This window comes from Hyla sarda, chromosome 1 (genome assembly GCF_029499605.1).
Source record: "Hyla sarda isolate aHylSar1 chromosome 1, aHylSar1.hap1, whole genome shotgun sequence".
NCBI lineage: Eukaryota > Metazoa > Chordata > Amphibia > Anura > Hylidae > Hyla > Hyla sarda.
This window is the reverse complement of record NC_079189.1, coordinates 487,672,125-487,691,338: the sequence shown is the minus strand read 5'-3', so window position 1 is coordinate 487,691,338 and position 19,214 is coordinate 487,672,125. Positions and strand designations below refer to the sequence as shown.

General features: G+C 41.5%; 1 protein-coding gene and 1 long non-coding RNA gene across 5 annotated transcripts in view; one reads left to right on the top strand and one right to left on the bottom strand.

The window, feature by feature from the left end:
* PRR16 (proline rich 16) overlaps window positions 1-19,214 on the top strand; it is a 391,197-nt gene that overhangs the window by 193,965 nt on the left and 178,018 nt on the right. The window lies entirely within an intron of this gene.
* LOC130287646 (uncharacterized) overlaps window positions 1-19,214 on the bottom strand; it is a 59,657-nt gene that overhangs the window by 25,906 nt on the left and 14,537 nt on the right. For both annotated transcript variants that reach the window (XR_008847435.1, XR_008847434.1), the window contains exon 3: window positions 15,823-15,945. This is a non-coding gene — a long non-coding RNA (uncharacterized LOC130287646). The remainder of the gene's footprint in view (window positions 1-15,822; window positions 15,946-19,214) is intronic.

The window sequence follows — 19,214 nt, the reverse complement described above, 5'->3', positions numbered from 1 at the left end:
ACATCGTAGCCAGGAAGTTGGCAAACTGGTTGCATATTTACATTCACTCTTTCTTATCTTTTAATGGTATATGGAAACAGCTTAGATTTCCCACTGAGCTTTTTCCATATCTCTTATAGACCATGATGAAGAGTGACTATGCATGTGCGGCCAACCCCTGGCCTTCTCCTCTCAGCTCCAGTCTATAAAACTGAAAATTAGGCAATCCTATTCTTGCAAATGGTGGTGATCCCAGCATGTCTAGCATTTTACAATATAGATTCATAAATGTATAGTCAGAAAATTCAGAAATTGCCTGTGTGTGCTCTCACTGCAAGACCATATGACAATGTGCAATACTAAATTGTGTAATGCCCCCTATTGTGGTTCAGGTTGTTCTGTATTGTGTCATATACTGAATCATATTCCTATCTCAAGCAGGACTTAAAGGACAAGTCTCACAGTAAAAAATTGTTCAGCTTTTAGTGCAGAAGGTAAAGTTATATAGGTTTGTAAATCACTTCCATTACCAATGCTGCTTAGAAACAAGCTTTTTCTGCATTCTTCTGTCTGACAGGAAATTCAGCTGTTCCAGGTTTTCATGACTTTCGACCCCCTATTCAGGCTGTTATCAGCAGCATCCCGGTGCCGTGACGTGACAATTACCCAGAAAACCCCTGTGCTGCAGAGAGCTCCCTGTGCTCGGCCTTAGCCCCTCCCATCTGATGAATATTCACACTGTCCTCCCTCTGTTCTGCAGTGATTGGCTGAGCAGCACTGCATATATGCCGGCTGATTCAGATCATAGCAGCCCCAGCAAACAGGCTGATTCTCTCCCCTCTCCTTGCTAATGTTTTTACACTGATAACGGAGGAGAGGGGGAGGGGGAGGGAGAGTAGAGCTGTCACACTGAGCACTGGGGAGAGAGGAGTGCAGGGCAGAGAAGGGGGGAGGTGATTGTGCCACTGTAAAGCTGTTTCACTGAGAGGAGGAGGGGGAGGGAGTGATTTTACAGTGTAAATCTGCAGCTTCAACTCCAGGGTCCCTCTCTCTGAGCACTGAGATTACATTTTGTTTCCTCGTGGCCACCCTGCTGTATAGGGCTATGATTGGAGCTCAGTGTTATGTGGGAGTGAGCTAGCAGAGCTGTGGGAGTGACTAACATAAGTTAGGAGTGGTAACAAGCTCTCTGCTCAGGCAGCTGAGAGCAGGAAATGTGAGCAGTGCATGCAGGGAAATGTAGTCTTTGAGATCACAGGCATAGCCACCATAACCAGGAAGTAACTGGAATTTATGAGCTGAATAGGCGGTGAACGGGGGCCGGAAAAAAAATCACATACATGTCAGAGAGGTGGTAGGTGAATATACTATGGAATGGCTAGGTATTTTTTTTTTCTTTGCTCCACGGGATATCTTCTTTAAGTGTGTTCCCGCTTTCTGCATTTTAATTGCAATAAGTAAATAAATACAAAGACAGGAACAGATGAGAAGTCTCAGTCTATCCTTTATGTACAGTATGTCCTTGATTTCTGATCTGTTTCTAGCTTTGTATTCAATACTAGCAATTAAATGTTTAAATGCATGAACACAGCCTTCAAGAAGTAGGTAGCATTGAACCCCTTAACGACAATGGACGTAAATGCACGTCATGGTGACGTGGTACTAAACGCACCATGACGTACATTTACGCGCCGCCATGAGCTCGCGTCATGCCCGGCAGGTCCCGGCTACTATCAAATGCCAGGGACCCGCCGGTAATGGGGGACATCCGCGATCGCGCGGATGTCCGCCATTAAAGTGTAGCTCCCACCAAGTAATATATAATCTAACATGTCCCTACCTATTAGTAATCTAGCCCTAACCCCCTACCTGGCTTTAAAAACATTTTAAATCGCTTTAATAGAGCAGATTTAGTGCTTCTAAATCTGCTCTATAAAGCAGGGCAGGAAACAGCGCTTCCCAGCAGGCACGACGTCACTGATGCCTTGCTGGGCGCTTGCTTCCGCCCTCAGATCGTCTATGCAGCGCTCCTGTCAGGAGCGCGCATAGATGATCTGCCAATAGCACGGCAGGCAGCTCCGGGGTCTCCTTCTCCCTGTTTACCTGTGCATGTGCTATCCAGGCAGGAGGACTAGAGGAGCAACGCCGGCCTGCCGTGCACAATATTACAGCCGAGACCCGGCTAATATAAGACCTCAGATCAGACTTATCAATCCGGAGGATCAGCGCAGCAATGAGTGCGCGCGCTGCCTCCGGACAGGGTAACGGGGGCGGGCGGGGCCGCGCGCAAGGCCAGTGGAGGTGGCCAATGCGCTCAGCCCCAGCTATCAGCGTGCTCGCTCTTGCCTGTTTGATTGACAGGCGGGAGCGAGCACAGCAGTGCCTGAATTTCGACTCATTGCCAGGCTGAAATGAGTCGAAATTCAGTGGTGACGTCACTGCTGGATGCATTCGGTTACTAGGAGGGCGACCCCTAGTGGTCGAATTTAAAAGTGATTTTAAACTTGTTTAAAATCACTTTTTTTAATTAAAGTATATTAGAGATATGTTGTAGTACTTAAGTACTACAACATATCAATTTTTTTACTTCATGACAGTGCCCATTTAACCCCTCAGATGCCCTGATCAATACAGATCACGGCATATGCAGCTGTGCGGTACTTTGAATCGCTGCCGCGGCGATCCGATCATCCAGCATGGCGGCCGGAGGTCCCCTCACCTAGCTCCGGCCATCTCCCGGGGTCTTCTGCTCTGGTCTGAGATCGAGCAGACCAGAGCAGAAGATGACCGATAATACTGAGCAGTGCTATGTCCTATACATAGCACTGAACAGTATTAGTAATCAACTGATTGCTATGAATAGTCCCCTATGGAGACAGAAAAAGTGTAAAAAATAAAGTTAAAAAATGTATAAATGTGAAAAATCCCCTCCCCCAATAAAAAGTTAAATGTCAGTTTTTCCCATTTTCCCCCCAAAAAAGCATAAAAAAAAATATTAATACACATATTTGGTATCGCCGCATGCATAAAAGTCTGGACTATTAAAAAATTTTGTTAATTATCCCTTACGGTGAACGGCGTAAACGTAAAAAAAAAAGTCCAAAATTGCAGCTTTTTTGTCACATTTTATTCCAAAAAACAAAAAAATAATAAAAAATTTATAAAAAGTAAAACCCAAGCAAATGTGGTACTGATAAAAACTACTGATCATGGCGCAAAAAATGAGCCCTCATTTCGCCCCATATACGGAAAAATTTTAAAGTTATAGGTGGTCAAAATAGAGCAATTTCAAACATGCTAATTTTGTTAAAATGGTTTGAGATTTTTTTTAAGTGGTACAATTATAGAAAAGCATATAACATGGGTATCATTTTAATTGTATTGACCCACAGAATAAAGAAAACATGCCATTTTACCGGAAGGTGTACAGCGTGAAAACAAAACCTTCCAAAATTTGTTAAATTGCGGTTTTCTTTTCAATTTTCCCACATAAATAATATTTGTTTGGTTGCGTCGTACATTTTATGGTAAAATAAGTGATGTAACTACAAAGAACAATTGGTGACGCAAAATACAAGCCCTCAAATAAGTCTGTGGATGGAAATATAAGAGAGTTATGATTTTTAGAAGGCTAGGAGGAAAAAACGAAAATGCTAAAATGGTCCTTAAGGCCAAAATGGGCCTGGTCCTTAAGGGGTTAAAATAAGGAATCCTATTAGGCATCAGAGCTAAACTATACTTACCTAGCCCTGATCCCCGGATGGTCTCCCCGCAATGCCAATTTGGTTCCCTCCATTCTTTTGATCTTCTGTTTTTTTCCTGCATCTTGAGATGAGTAGTTGGTGCAGAATTTGCTGTTTCAGCCAATCAATGGTTGCATCGGTGTCCTGCCTTAGGCAGTGATTGGCTGAGTGGTGTAACACTCACAGTTCAGTAGACATGAAAACTTGTGGTAGTGGATCCGCTGGACCTGTGTGGCAGATGACACGGACCGTTCCAAGGAGCAGAGTCTAAGATGCCGCTGGTTATCACGAGAGCCCGCCGCAAAGCGGGATGGACTTGCTGAGGCAGGCGGCACCCAGGTTGCTACCCCTGGCACGGCTTGACCACACAGGCAGCTGAGGAGATTCGAGGCACAGGTAGGAGATGGTAATTCCTGGTCAGGATAGTAGTATATCAGGCGGCACAGATTCTTAGTCAGGAACGTAGCAGGAGGTTAATAGGCAGGCGGTAAAAAAGCAAGGTCAGGTCACAGAACTAAGGGTCAGAAACACGGCAAGGCAATACTCAGGAAAACTTTCTTTTGCTCTGGGGCAACAAAGATCCAGCAGGGAAGTGTGGGAGGAGGTGGAGCTTATAATTGAGCCACAGGTGTTCACATAATTATTGGGTGTACTGGCCCTTTAAATCTCCAAGCTCTGGCGCACGCGCCCTAGGGGACGGGGACACACGTGCCGGAGCAGAGAGGCAGAGGAGGAGACAGAAGGAGCACTAGATAAGTGACAGGCTAGGATTCGCATGCGGGCGTGTCCCTCAATGCGAATCCCAGCCCCGCCGGCAGCCGGGGTTAACGGGGTCATGCGCTCACGGCCAGCATGTGCGGCCGAAGTTCAGAAAATAACAAGTGGGCTGGTCCTGCACGTAGTGCTTTTCTCGGAAGCAGTGAGGAGTCCTGTGGACCGGATGGAGCCAAATGGGAAATGTAGTAGACAAGTGGGGCATCAAGGCTAGGTAAGTATTGGTTTCTTTTTCTACTTTAACCCGGCCTTAGCAACACAGAATTTTTTTATTTTTTTTAATGCCTGAATGTCCATTTAATACAGTACAATAAATGATATCTGATGGAGCATATTGTATTTAAAAAAAAATATAAACTCTGTATTTTCTTTCATGTTTTACTCAGTAGTACTGCAGCACCAACATATACTGCAATACTGAAATCATTCACATACAATTGGTGGTAAATTTTATAACAAGCCATCTGACCTACCAATAAACTGTATATAGGAATGAAAGCAAACAAAAGTACCAAATATAAACACTTAAGATGGTCAAACACTTAAAGAACTGACCAATTTTTATAATAATAATAATCTTTAACAATATAGTTCACAGAAAATAGGAACCCTTTTTCATATCCCAAGTACTTGAGATACAGAAAGAAAGCTAAATAGATAGCATGTAACAGCCAGAGAAGAGCAGCACAGCCAAATAAAGGATGTTTAGGGTGCAATCCAGTACTGATCCCAGGTCAGTGGCTTTAGTGGAAAGCAAAAATAAAAAGCACTGCAGAACTCCAATGCGGTAAAAAAAAATAAAAAATTAGATAGCTAGAATAACCCTTTTTCATGCTGTTTACTGCTGTTTTTCAATCATGGAGGAGGGTCACTAGCTGACAGTAACATGTGCCTACCGAGATGTGATATTAACTTTTGATTGTACAAACAATTTAAATGACACGTCCATTCTCCAGCAGAATGACATGCCGATGCTGTAAAATATGCCTTGCAGTTGGTCAGGCCTCTCTGATATTTGCAATGGACATCCATTTACATACACAGATAAATAGGTTCTTTACCTGATTCCTATGAGCGCTGTCCTTGTCAATATCAAGTCTACAGAACAGAAGTGAGTTGTTGCTGTGCTAGAGATAGAGTTGGCCCAGCATGAGGTGTTATAAAAGGCAGAGGTATCAAACAGTAAAAGACACTTCTAACAATAGATCACTGAGCCTCTATTTTAGATTCCTACAGTATAGTCTACAGATAGAAATGAGAAGTAAAGGGGAAGAAACTCAGAACTACAGAACTGACCAGAACAAACATATAATGAATAGACATTTGACACAATATATAAGTGGTAAATAAATCATTATAAAGGGACTAAAGTTGGAAATGTTTATTTTTTATTTTTCTGTCTATAGGATAAATCGATATTCCTATTAATCAATCTATCTATTATCTCCTAAATATCTTTTAGACATTTATAGCTTATCGTGTAGACATTATGAAACCTCTATTAACCCCTTAAGGACAATGGACATACAGGAAATGTATGTCCTGGTGCGCTAATACTGAACGCACAAGAACATATATTTACTGTTACGGCGAGCGCTCTGGCTGGTCACACTGGCCGTGAGCGCTCTCTCCCTCTGTCCTCCGACGGGCCCAGGATTCCCATCGCGGGAAGCGCCTGCATGTGAATCTCGGGCCATCACTCTCGTCCTCCTTCTTCTATCCCTCCGTGTTCTCACACCGCCGTCGAGCGTATCCCTGTCTCCTAGTGAGCGCACCAGAGCTGCGATTTAAAGGGTCAGTGTGCCCTTAATTAGTGTTTGCACCTGTCCCTTCTCTTTAAGTATGTGCACCTCCCTCTACCTCTTGCCAAATCTTTTTGTGCCCAGTGCCCAGGCCCATCGCTAAAGGACAGGAAAACCAAGCAATTGCTTTGGGCCCCAAGCTGGCCCAGTGCCCCAAGCAGAGACGGTGCTTGTTGTACTTCCTATAAGGCTGAGCATTCCTGGTCACCTAACGAGTTCCTCCCCTTCCCTGTAGCGTGGCCAAGCTCTTCTTCCTCCTGGCTGTCAGTCAGGCTGGATACGGTGCAGGAACAGGGTCGGACTGGCCATCGGGACATTTGCACGTTGGGCCGGGCAGTCCTCCTGCCCCTATCTCAGTTCAGCAGTTCGCCCTGTCGGCTGGCCGGGCCAGCAGTGTGAGAGCCTGAAGTGGGAGGCGTAGACTTAAGCGGGAGGCCTCCGGCTCCTATTTTTATGCCCGGCTCACCTGTAGTTGCCTCACTCAGGACGTCCAGTTAAGTGCCGTACAGTTATGTGCGTCGGCCTTGTATTGACGTTCACGTCACGCTCCCAGAATTCAAGGGCCAGCATTACTATGTCCTGACGCTGGCCCTAGGTATTCTGAGCGCGTGACGTGAGAAAACATCATTACCGCACGTAGCTGTTCAAGCCCTTATCTGGGGATGGTTCTGCCCTGAATTCCCCGGCAACTGCAGAGGTAACAGCTGGAGGGTCTATTCTAGGGGTACTACCTGCCTACTGGGGGGAGGCGGTTAATCTGGGGGTACTACCTGCCTAGTGGGAGGAGTGGGTTAATCTGGGGGTACTACCTGTCTACGGGGGGGGTCTAATCTGGATCTACTGGGTGGTCTAATCTGGGGATACTACCTGTCTACTGGGGGGTCTAATCTGTCTCCATATCTATTTTGCTCGGGGCCCCCAAATTCCTTCAAACGGCTGTGCCATTTCCCTAGAGAAAGTGCTTGCCTTACTGTGTTCCTGACCTACCTGCTCCGTGACCTAACCTTGCTCTGGTGCCGCCTGCCTACTGACCTCTTGCTGCATCCCTATTATTGCTACTGTTCTGCCTGCCCTGACCTTCTGCTATCCTGACTACGAGTTGCCATATCTCTTCTGTACCAGGTTTTCTCCTCAGCAGCCTGAGTGGATGAGTCGTGTCAGGGGTAGAAACCTGGGTGTCGCCTGCCACAGCAGGCTCAGCAGATCTACTACCTCCTTGCCGCTTACATTTACGTTCTGTACATGAAGCAAGCACAGGAGCTACACTCGCTTCTTGCCAGACAGGTCCCAGCTCCTCCCCCCATAAAAATTTAAATTGCTTCTTTTTTTCCATTTTACCCCAAAAAGTTTTATAAAAAATGTCTAAACATATTTGGTATCGGCGCATGAGTAAATGTCCAAACTATCAAAATATAATGTTAATGATCCCATACAGTGAATGGCCTAAAGGTAAAATAAAAGTTCAAAAGTGCTGCTTTTTGGTCACATCACATTCCAAAATTACAATAAAAAGTGATAAAAAAGTCACATATGCGCAAAAGTGGTACAAAACAGAACTATAGGCCATGGTGCAATTTTTTTTTCTGTACAGCCCCATATATGGAAAAATAGGAAAATTATTGGGGACCAAAATAGGGCAATTTTAAACAGCCTTATCTTGTTAAAAAAATAAATAAAAAGTTTTACCATAACCCCTTAATGACAATGGACGTAAATGTATGTCATGGTGCCGTAGTACTTAGCGCACCATGACGTACATTTACGCGCCGCAATGCGCGACAGGTCCCGGTTGCTATCAGCAATGAATGTCCACCATTAACCCTTTAGATGCCGTGATCAATACAGATCACGGCATCTGCGGCAGTGCGGTACTTTGAATGGATGCTCGGATCGCCCGCAGCGCTGCCGCGGGGATCCAATCATCCAGCACGGCAGCCAGAGGTCCCCTCACCTGGCTCTGGCTGTCTCCAGGGGTCTTCTGCTCTGGTCTGAGATTGAGCAGACCAGAGCAGAAGATCACCGATAATACTGATCAGTGCTATGTCCTATACATAGCACTGAACAGTATTAGCAATCAAATGATGTGGACTATTAAAGTGTAAAAAAAAATTTAAAAAAAATTTAAAAAGAAAGTAAAAAAGAATTTGAAAAATCACCAAATTGCTGCTTTTTTGTCACATTTTATTCCAGAAAAAATGTATAGAAAATGTATAAAAAGTAAGACCCAAGCAAAAGAGGTATTGATAAAAACTACAGATCATGGCACAAAAAATGAGCTCTCATACCGCCCCATATATGGGAAAAATGAGAAAGTTATAGGTGGTCAAAATAGGGCAATTTCAAACATACTAATTTTGTTAAAATGGTTTGAGATTTTTTTTAAGCGGTACAATTATAGAAAAGCATATAGCATGGATATAATTTTAATCATATTGACCCACAAAATAAAGAAAGCATTTCATTTTTACCGGAAAGTGTACAGCGTGAAAACAAAACCTTCCAAAATTTGCTAAATTGCGGTTTTCTTTTCAATGTTCCCACATAAATTATATTTGTTTGGTTGCGCCGTACATTTTATGGTAAAATAAGGGATTTAATTTAAGTACAATTGATGGTGCAAAAAACAATCCCTCATATGGGTCTGTGGATGGAAATATAAAAGAGTTATGATTTTTAGAAGGCGAGGAGGAAAAAACGAAAATGCAAAAATAAAATTGGCCTGGTCCTTAAGGGCTTAATAGAAAAACATGTAAACATATGTCATTTTAATCGTATTGACCCATGGAATAAAGAAAACATGTCATTTTAAAAAAGTGTACAGTGTAAAAACGGAACGCTCCAAAATTTACAAAATTGTGGTTTTCTTTTCAATTTCTCCACACAAATGAGATATATATATATATATATATATATATATTATAATTTTTTTTTGCTATACATTTTATGATAATTAAAAGAGTCCTTAAGGCCAAAATGGGTTGTGTATTTAAGGCGTTAAGGGTAGGGTCACATGTTGCAGATTTGTTGGCACCAGTTTCAATTCCAGTCCTTTAAATGTTGTTGTGTCAATTCCAATAGTCCTATAATAGTGCATAAATAATGTGTGACTCACCTTTCAGAACGTCTTCAAACTATTTTCTTCAGTAAATTTACCGATAGAGGTAAAATAAAACAAGCAGGTGTGTTCACCAAGAGATGGCTGGGTCATCACTGTGTGTTTCTTCCTGTCTGAAAAATCCCATAGTGGTGAAATGTCCATTGTCCCATTATTGTTTTTTGGGTCAACTTACCCAAGTACAATGATTATAAAAGGTGAGTCACACATCATTTAGATTCTATTAGGACTTTTGGATTTGACAAGACAAGATTATTTTTCTATTGTCGAATACCACCTATAAACAGATTGGGCATTGTGTTGTCTTAGCATTGGTTGCACTCTAAACAAGTCATTGACAAAATGCTACCCTTTCCATTATGTATGAGTATATAAATGTTTTTTTTTCATTGACAAGGAAAAGGATTTTCTACAAGTTGTGCAATAAATCTGCTACATGTAAATATACCCTCATAGACTATTTTCCAATAACTCGACAGTCGGCAGTAACCCTTGTGATTCGCTAGCTTCCAGACTATAGCCAAAATTGTTTTGCAGTGTAATGAACAGGCCAATAGTCACTTTCATAACAATTATTGTGATCAGTCTTGCACTAGTATTTTTTGACGGTTTTCATACTATATGTACGTGCCCTTATTTTGGACTTTTGACCTAATCATTAGTCATAGCCATTCATTACACTAAGTATTTGTAAATATTTTAATGTTTGTTTGTATCTCAATATTATGACACTCTTTAAAGGGAATCTGTCAGCTATGTATAGAGCTATTTACCCCAAACACAAACAATACAACACAACATTATTGTCAAATATCTAAATCGTTATTGAAAAAATCCAAGAACAGTTTAAAAAAAAGAAAAAAATTATACATATATGTATATTATATATAATCTGTCAGCTATGTATAGAGCTATATACCTCAAATCCAAAAACAGTAAAAAAAAAAAAAAAAAAAATATATATATATATATATATATATATATATATATATATATATATATTAGCACCAATAGCAATCCCTACACTACAGAAGAACACAGGCTTAACTGGAATAAATGATACATGTAATACAATACATCTATGGTCACATATAGAGGGTAGCATGAGTAAAGTGCTCAGTGCAAATAAATACCCCTCTACCTGGATCAAAGTGAAATGATAAAGAGTAAAATATCCTGGCATCTATAAAATAAGCAAACCGTACCAAAGTGTGTGAAGACCCCAACATGTGTTTTGCTCAACCATGAGCTTCCTCAGGGGGTGTTGTATAGAGCTGCAAGTAAATCAATTAATTAATACTTATAGCGCTTCCTATAGCTATTTTCTTCTGCAGCTACAGAGACAAAAAGGTGGTCAACGCTGACGCTCAGTAGTTTTCTGTACAGTGTGCCTCCAGCTGTTACAAAACTACCACTCCCAGCATACCCGGACAGCCAAAGGCTGTCCAGGCATGCTGGGAGTTGTAATTTTGCAACAGCTAGAGACACCCCGGTCAGCAGGGTATAAAAGCCCATCAGCAGCGCAAAAGATATTATTTCATTAATCCTCTTTTTCTGAAAAATTATTCTCAGTGGAAAAAAAAAAAAAACTGCCAAGGCATTTTAGGTATAAAATGATCATATATATATATATATATATATATATATATATATATATATATATATATATGTATATATAAAAAATACAATTTACAATGCTATAAAAAATGCATGCTATATTTAAAAAATATATATTTAAAAAAAAAATCTCAATGAATCTGCCCTCATCTGGTGTCCAATCGTGTCCTGGTACAGGTAGAGTGGTTAAGAACATAGGGAACTGCACTGAGCATTACAGAGGCACTATGACACAGCTAACCATGCACTTTATACAGGTACATTCATTTTTACCAGTTAACTGCCCATGTGGATTGTTTGGATGGTCCAGTCAATCACATGTGCCACAGATTGGCATTGGATTGGTTATGTTGAAAATATAATAACCATTGTGATGTGCGATACTTTTGTCTGTAGAAAGAGAAAAGAAGAAAGGAAAGAATTTCCGAATTTGTGGTGCCCTGTACCAAAGAGGCCCAGCTCATCTGATATGTCATCTCCCATTTCATTCTTCTTCTTCTGTAAAACACTTCTGCCATTCTAACAGAAGTAAATCATTTTATTTAGCTCACTTCTGAGACATCTGGGCACTGCTATGACTCATTTACCTTTGAAGAAAAACACCGAATAGTACTCTAAAAAATAATCATCGTAGACTTGGCACAAAATGAAAGAACAAAACGTTTTGATATGTCACTTTAAAGTACAGACTCATCTCAGGATTGTTGCCGTATGCAGTCTTGCTGAATACAGTGCTATTGTTTGTTTTCATCTCCAGGGTTAGAAGCTGTTAAAAGTTAAATGTCTGAAACGGAAAGCTTGAAAAGTAGCTAAGAAATCCTTGAGACTAAATTGGGTATCAAGGTTGCTAGAATATGTTGCTATCGGAACATTTACTATGCTGAACTGAAATAACTCTAGATTATTACGGCGACCTGGCAAGTTCATAATGTTGCACAGTGTGTGTTGTATAACATAAATCATGACTGGATATACATTAATAAAAAAAAGTTTTCAACTTTACTGTGGGCAAGAACTTCTAACCATATCTGATCACAGCTCAACTGTACTTACAGGGATGATGCTAGCATAGAATTGTGAAAGGCTAACTCTATGCAGCAACTTTTCTTTACTCAAATGACCATATTCACACTGTCATTGTGCCCTGTCAATAACAGCCATCAAAGTCTCTTTTATTCTTTTATTTTTTGGGGGGGTGGGGGGGGTTTGACGGCCGTCATTTGAAGGGGCACAACTGTCAACAGCAGGTCCCGATGGACCTCATTATAGCACAGGCAGTATTTTTTCTCCCAATATTATCCCTGGCTGCCCCGATGGCCATCACACTAACATGTGACAATGATATGATATAATGTTTAGTTTCCTGCTGTGAAAATACATCAAGCTGCATAATCTCATGTTGTCCTTGTCCTCAGCGCTCAATGCTATCTTGATTCTGTGATCACTTTTGTACATGACATACATTTAGTGCAAAAAAAAAAGTGAGTAGCAAGATAGGTGCTTGGTATAGTCCAATCCAGACAGATTGGTATAGTCCAATCCAAGGAACAAAATGGTCACACGGAAAAACTTAATGTCTAAAAGAGTTAAGTTTAAGGCATTGAAAACTTTTTTTGATGTACTGGCTTCATGTGGGGTTTGTTTTTATGGAAACATATTCCCCTATTTTTATGGAATATACTTCCCTGCTATAAAAGATTTATTCCTAGGGTATATTCAAACTATGGAATCTCCAGCCAGATTTTTTCTGGTTTGAAAATACTGTATGAGCGGTCACCACTGAAATCCTTTGATGCTATGACCATGAGGATCTGCGCTGTCACTATTGATGACATTGCTGTCCGGGCATAATTTTGCCGAAAGAATAAACATGTTCATTCTTCTTTATTCGTGTTCATTTGGCAAGTGAATTTCTGCTGCTAAAATTCCATAGTGTTAATGGGTCAATGGAACATTCATTCACACTAATGCTAGATTGGTTCAGCAAAATCTTCGAATGTAATTTCTTAGCGGAACTTCGCGTAGGGATTCTAGTGTGTTAATTTTTTATCTTATTTCGTAACTAAATTAAAGGAAACTGTCAGCATGTTCATGTTACCCTATTTGTTTATAGGAAGATATCTGACAATCAAGTAGAGTTGGGCTGGGAAAAGCTGTAGGGAAGCACTTATTTAATCTGTGGATTCTCTAAAACACTTTAATACAGTAAAACTGTTTAACATAATAGTACACCTGATACAATAGTATGGTTCCCTTGGGTGGTGTTTAACATAAATATGCTTACAAATTCTCTTTAACCTCTTAAGGACCCATAACGTACTGGTACGTCATGAGTCCAGCCCCTTACTATAACGCGGGCCCACGGTGTTGCCCCGCATCATAGGGAGTCTGGCCTGGCCTCTATGAACGGCCGGGACCCGTGGCTAATAGCGCGCGGCACTAATCTCAGTGCCGTGCGCTATTAACCCTTAAGACGCGGCGTTCAAAGTTGATCACTGTGTCTAAAGTGAAACTAAACTAATGCCGGTTAGCTCAGGGGGCTGTTCGGGATCACCGCGGGGAAATCACGGCATCCCGAACAGCTGTAGGACACGAGGAGGGTCCCCTTACCTGCCTCCTGGTGTCTGATCACTGAATGACTGCTCAGTGCCTGAGATCCAGGCATGAGCAGTCAAGCGGCAGAATCATTGATCAATGGTTTCCTATGAGAAACCACTGATCAATGTAAAAGATCAGTATGTGCAGTGTTATAGCCCCCTATGGGAGCTATAACATTGAAAAAAGTGGAAAAAAAAAGTTAATAAAGATCATTTAACCCCTTCCCTAATAAAAGTTTGAATCACTCCCCTTTTCCCATTAAAAAAAAAACAAAAAAAACATTGTAAATAAAAATAAAATTAAACATATGTGGTATCGCCGCATGCAAAAAAGAGATATGATTTTTTAAAGGTAAGGAGGAAAAAAACGAAAGTACAAATATGAAAGAACCCCGGGTCCTTTAGTAATTAAAGTTAATCGCAAACTCTTTCCGGGAAAAAGTACAGAAACCTCTCTTTTAGTCAGATAGGAGTACTGTCAACAATGAGGAGCTCCAGCTCTAAGGCTCTACTCAACCTCAGAAAATATGTGGCATCTGGATATCAGTTGTTTATTGGGGTTTCAGAAGTTGATATTACCATGCTCCGCTTTATATTCTATTTATTTTAAGCATATTTTTATAGTTCATAGTTTTCAGTTTCAGTTGTAGAAAACTGTTTTGAGGTTATGGATCTTCTTGCAGATGATGTGAGCTTTGCTTGACCAAGTAGCACTATCAATTCAAAGTGACCATTAGAATAATTTAATGATCCCAAAGAAAAGTGCCATGGTCTCTAAAAATGATCAAAACTGCCATTTTGCCTACAATATTTGCAGCCATAAATTTGATACAGTTCAACTACAAGTATTGAAAAAAAGCCTGATTAAAATAATTATATGATTAGATGAAATAAGGCAAAAAGTCTGAAAGACAACATCACTTTTCTAAATACATCCTTTGGTTTAAACACAGTGAATGGATGTAAATAATACATATGGCAGCTTTTTTTTTTTTTTTTTTCCAAATAAGTAAACAGGAATTTTTGGCTTTTCTAAATTTAGAGATGAACAGATTTCTAGGGGTTTAGTTTGCCATATCCAATCTGCCCACCAGAAAATATGATATTCAGTCGAACATTTGTCTGAACAGAGAAAACATATTTCATTATTTGGAAGCTCTGGGAGTGACTCATTAATTTGTTGTAATTTAAAACAGAAAAAAAGATATTTTACATAAAAATATATAATAGATGACAAAAAATTAGAACTTCTACAGCTAACCTATTCCAGCTATGAAATTGGCATCTTCTGCTTCTGGAAACCCCTAACCAATCTCGACTGGGAAACACTGTCACAAATAGTGCTCAGCGCCACCTAAATGAATTATTAGCAGATGTGTCTTTGAGGCTCTTTTTACATGTTGTTTTCTCCACATGTTTTTATATAATAGGTCATTTTTCAGGGTTTGAATCCACAGTATATTTAATAGGTTACAGATTTTGTTCGGATACTCCTCACCTATAGCTGAACAATGAGTAGAATTCATGCATTTCAGGTGACTCTGCAGTAGGTAAAGTAGGCACATGTCCTAATGCATCTTCTGAGCTGTCACATTTCACTCACTATAGTCTCCATGATATTAAAGTGGTACTCCACCTCTAGATATCTTATCCCCTATCAAAAGGATAACTGACAGATGACTGGCGATGCAGGGCAGAGGCTCGTGATGTCATGCCACGCCCCACTTGTGACATCACAGCCATGCCCCCAATGCCAGTCTATGGGAGGAGGCATGACGGGCATCACGCCCCCATCCCATGGACTTACATTGAGGGTGCGTGGCTGGGACATCACCAATGCTGCATCCAACACTCTAAACTAACGCTGGGTACATCAGGGAGATTGTAGGGGTTCCCCGATGGCGGGACTCTCACAATCAGACTTTTTATTCCCTATCCTTTGGATAGGGGATAAGATGTCTAGGTGGCGGAGTACCCCTTTAAATAGCACATAAGAGTTAAATTGCTACCTAAATAACTATTATATTCTTTCAGTAATTTAAAAACTATACAAAAAAAGTAATTTGTTGACATAATTATTTACTTTTTCATTTCATATTTCATTTTTTTTTTCAAACTCCAGACTGAAACAGAGATTAACAACAGATTGAAAAATGCTGTTATCAGCTGTTAGGGAACGCTAGCTTACAACATACCTCTATGAATCTCCTTTCCCATAAACATCTAGCAGAATCTCGTCCAAGCTATTTGCAGAAAATGGACAAAATGATTGAAGACCTTTGTCAGCTGTCACTTCTTTTCATTGATAGGGTATTATTCTATTTTACAGGTGGACAATAAGGAGACAATAGCAGTAATGAGTATAGTTATGAGTCCAGTATGTCATCACAGCAGTGAACACTATTAAAAGATTACTTTTAATGTGTTTGATAAAAATAAGTAATAATCCTGGCTGGGATATGTAGCAGTGGTGTTACATACTGTGAGATTTTATTTTTTTTTAACAAGATCACCTTTGTTGGGACAAAGGACACTGGGCAGATTTAATAGGGCATATGTTCAATACACCTGCTTAATTATGTACCGTAGATAACTTTTTGTGCCTCTATAGACCCTTTTTAAATGTGTCTAGACAAGGAAACATATGAAGTGAAGTTTAAAAATGTATCACATTTTTTTGTGGTGTGCACCCAAGAGACGGCACAAAGAAGACAAAAGCATCTAACATATGTAGTGAGATGTACCAAATCTATTAAACAGTGTATGCCACATGGGGCACATTAGCCTGTTTCCTCTCAGCCTGTCTTAGTATTAATGTATCTGGGCCTGCATTCACAAACACCAAATATATTTAACCCCTTAAGTACCCAGCCCATTTTCACCTTAAGGACCCGAGCATTTTTTGCACATCTGACCACTGTCACTTTAAACATTAATAACTTTGGGATGCATTTAGGAAGCCCCCATGGTGACAGAACAGCAAAAATAAATAAATAAATAAATAAACATATGGCATACTAATTTGGAAACTACACACCTCAAGGAACATAAAAAGCAGTACAGTGAGCCGTAACACCCCACACTTGTTTGATAAATGTTCATTAAAGTGGGATGTAGAAAGGAAGAATTTTATTTTTTACACTAAAATGCTGGGGTTACCCCAAATTTTTCATTTTCACGAGTGGTAACAGGAGAAAATGTCACCATTAATTTGTGAATACATTTCTTTGGAGTAAGGACATAACTCATATTGGGATGTAAACAGCTCGGGTTCACACCAGGTCTCGGAAGAGCAGGAGTGCAGTCAGGAGCATTGAGCATTTACATAGAGCCAGAACAGCGGGACCCCCCCCCTCAAGGAGCATTCCATGGAGTGCACTAAGTTACTAAAGTGAGGTATAGTGGGCCATAAAATGATAAAATAGGTTATGTTCCCAGAATGTGCACACCGCTCAGGGGGAGAGAGAGCGCTGCGCATTTGAGGCAACATAAAAAAGTCCCTGATGATAGTGACTTTAGTCCCCGATGATAGGCCTTTAGGACTTCTTCTTGGAACTGGAGAAATATCCCTGTGTTGCTATAGTACTGGAACAGTTGTACATGGCAACCTGTACCAAGAAGACCACAACTTTTTGTACCATATCTGTGTTTTCCGGATGGCCTTGTATGGCTTGAGGACTTGATCAGAGAGATCAACTCCCCCATATACTGATTGTAGTCCAGAATACAATCGGGCTTGAGGACCGGTGTTGTGGTACCTCGCACAGGGACAGGTGAGCTGCCGTTGCCATGAATTGTGGTCAGCATAAGGACATCCCTCTTATCCTTATACCAGACCAACAACAGGTTGTCATGGGTAAGGGCACGGGACTCACCGTTGGGCATAGGTGTCTGGATCAAATTTAGAGGGAAGCCTCTCTGGTTCTTCCGCACAGTCCCACAAACGGATGTGGATCTGGCAGCAAGGGATGTGAACAGAGGGATGCTGGTATAAAAGTTGTCCACGTACACATTGTAACCCTTATCCAGCAATGGGTGCACAAGGTCCCAAACGATTTTCCCGCTAACACCCAGAGTGGGGGGACATTCTGGGAGTTCAATACAGGAATCCTATCCCTCATATACTCTAAACTTGTAAGTGTACCCGGAGGTACTCTCACAAAGTTTGCAGAGTTTCACACCATACCTTGCCCGCTTGAGGGAATATACTGGTGGAAGATGAGTCTCTCTTTAACACTGATAAAAGACTCCACTACCGAGAGCTCCCTGAGCGGCACGTAGGCCTCCAAAAATTTGGCCCCAAAGTATTCTATGACCGTCCACACTTTGTAAAGCCGGTCATAGGCGGGATCACCTCAGGGGGGGATGTATATGCCGCAATATCAGCGTAATGCAGACATTTCCGAATGGCCTCGAACCGTTTCCGTGCCATGACCATACTCTAAAGCAGGGTCTGGTAGAGGATGTCCCCGCTCCAGTACTGAATGTCCTCATTTTGGTTGCATTGATGGACTACCATTCATTGGACCTAGCCAAAAGTGAATCAGGGTGGTGGGCAATGAACTGTTTGGCGTACAAGTTTGTTTGATCCACCATATGATTGACAGTCGTCACTGAAAAAATAACTAAAATAGTCTATTTCAGTGTATCCAGCCATGTCAATGCGGATTCCTGAGTCACCAACAAACTCAGGAATCCATGGCTGATATCCCTCTGGCGATCTCCAGATAGGTTCACCGGAAGGGGGCTCTGGTACGCTTGTCTGGGGGGTCAGACTCCTATTAAGAGCGACATGGACGCTCATACTAGTGTCGTCCACTGGGTCACTTTCATGGGGGGTGCGTGGACTCCTCTGGCGGTGTCTCCACGGCCTTCTGGGGGACTCATCCCTGCTAGATGATGAGGAGGACGAGGAAGAATGCAGAAAAGTAGGATCTACCTAGTCCTCACTGGCAGATTTGGAGTAGGAGGCAAGTAAAGCGTGTTCCTCCGCCGCCGAAAATACCCGGCGGTCCATAACTTTTTTTCTATGGTGGCGGTGGGGGGAGTTTGTGTTTAGTGTATGTGCTTGGTGTAACTTACATATAATGGTGCAGGATTAGAAATCACTCACCATTATAGAAAAGAACGCTGCAAAAAAAATGGGGGGGGGGGGGAATGCAGCGCCTTGAAACCCTGATAGGGCCCGGGTCGTGCTGCAAAATCTGTCCTTGAGGACCTATTAGGGCGTAAGGGGTGGGGAATTTTTTTTATTTTTTACCCCCTACCTGTCCCTGTACAATGAAGCTCACCCTGCACTACACAGCTTTTCTTCAGCCCTGAGGGGCACAGATCTTGGCAGAAGGGGGTCCGTGGCTCTTTCTCTCAGCTCTTCCCACTAACGGAGCTCGGTGGGCGAGCAGAGCTGAGAGAGGGGGACATTAACCCCTCTTCTGCTGGCTGCTATTGGTCTCCCCCCTCCCAGCCTTCTAGTTTCGGGTCATGGGAACCGTATGACCGGAATCGGCGCAGATTACCGGTGAATTCACCAACGACATGAGGGGATCTCAGCATCCCCTTCAGCGTTGTCATGGGATGCCTGCTGAAT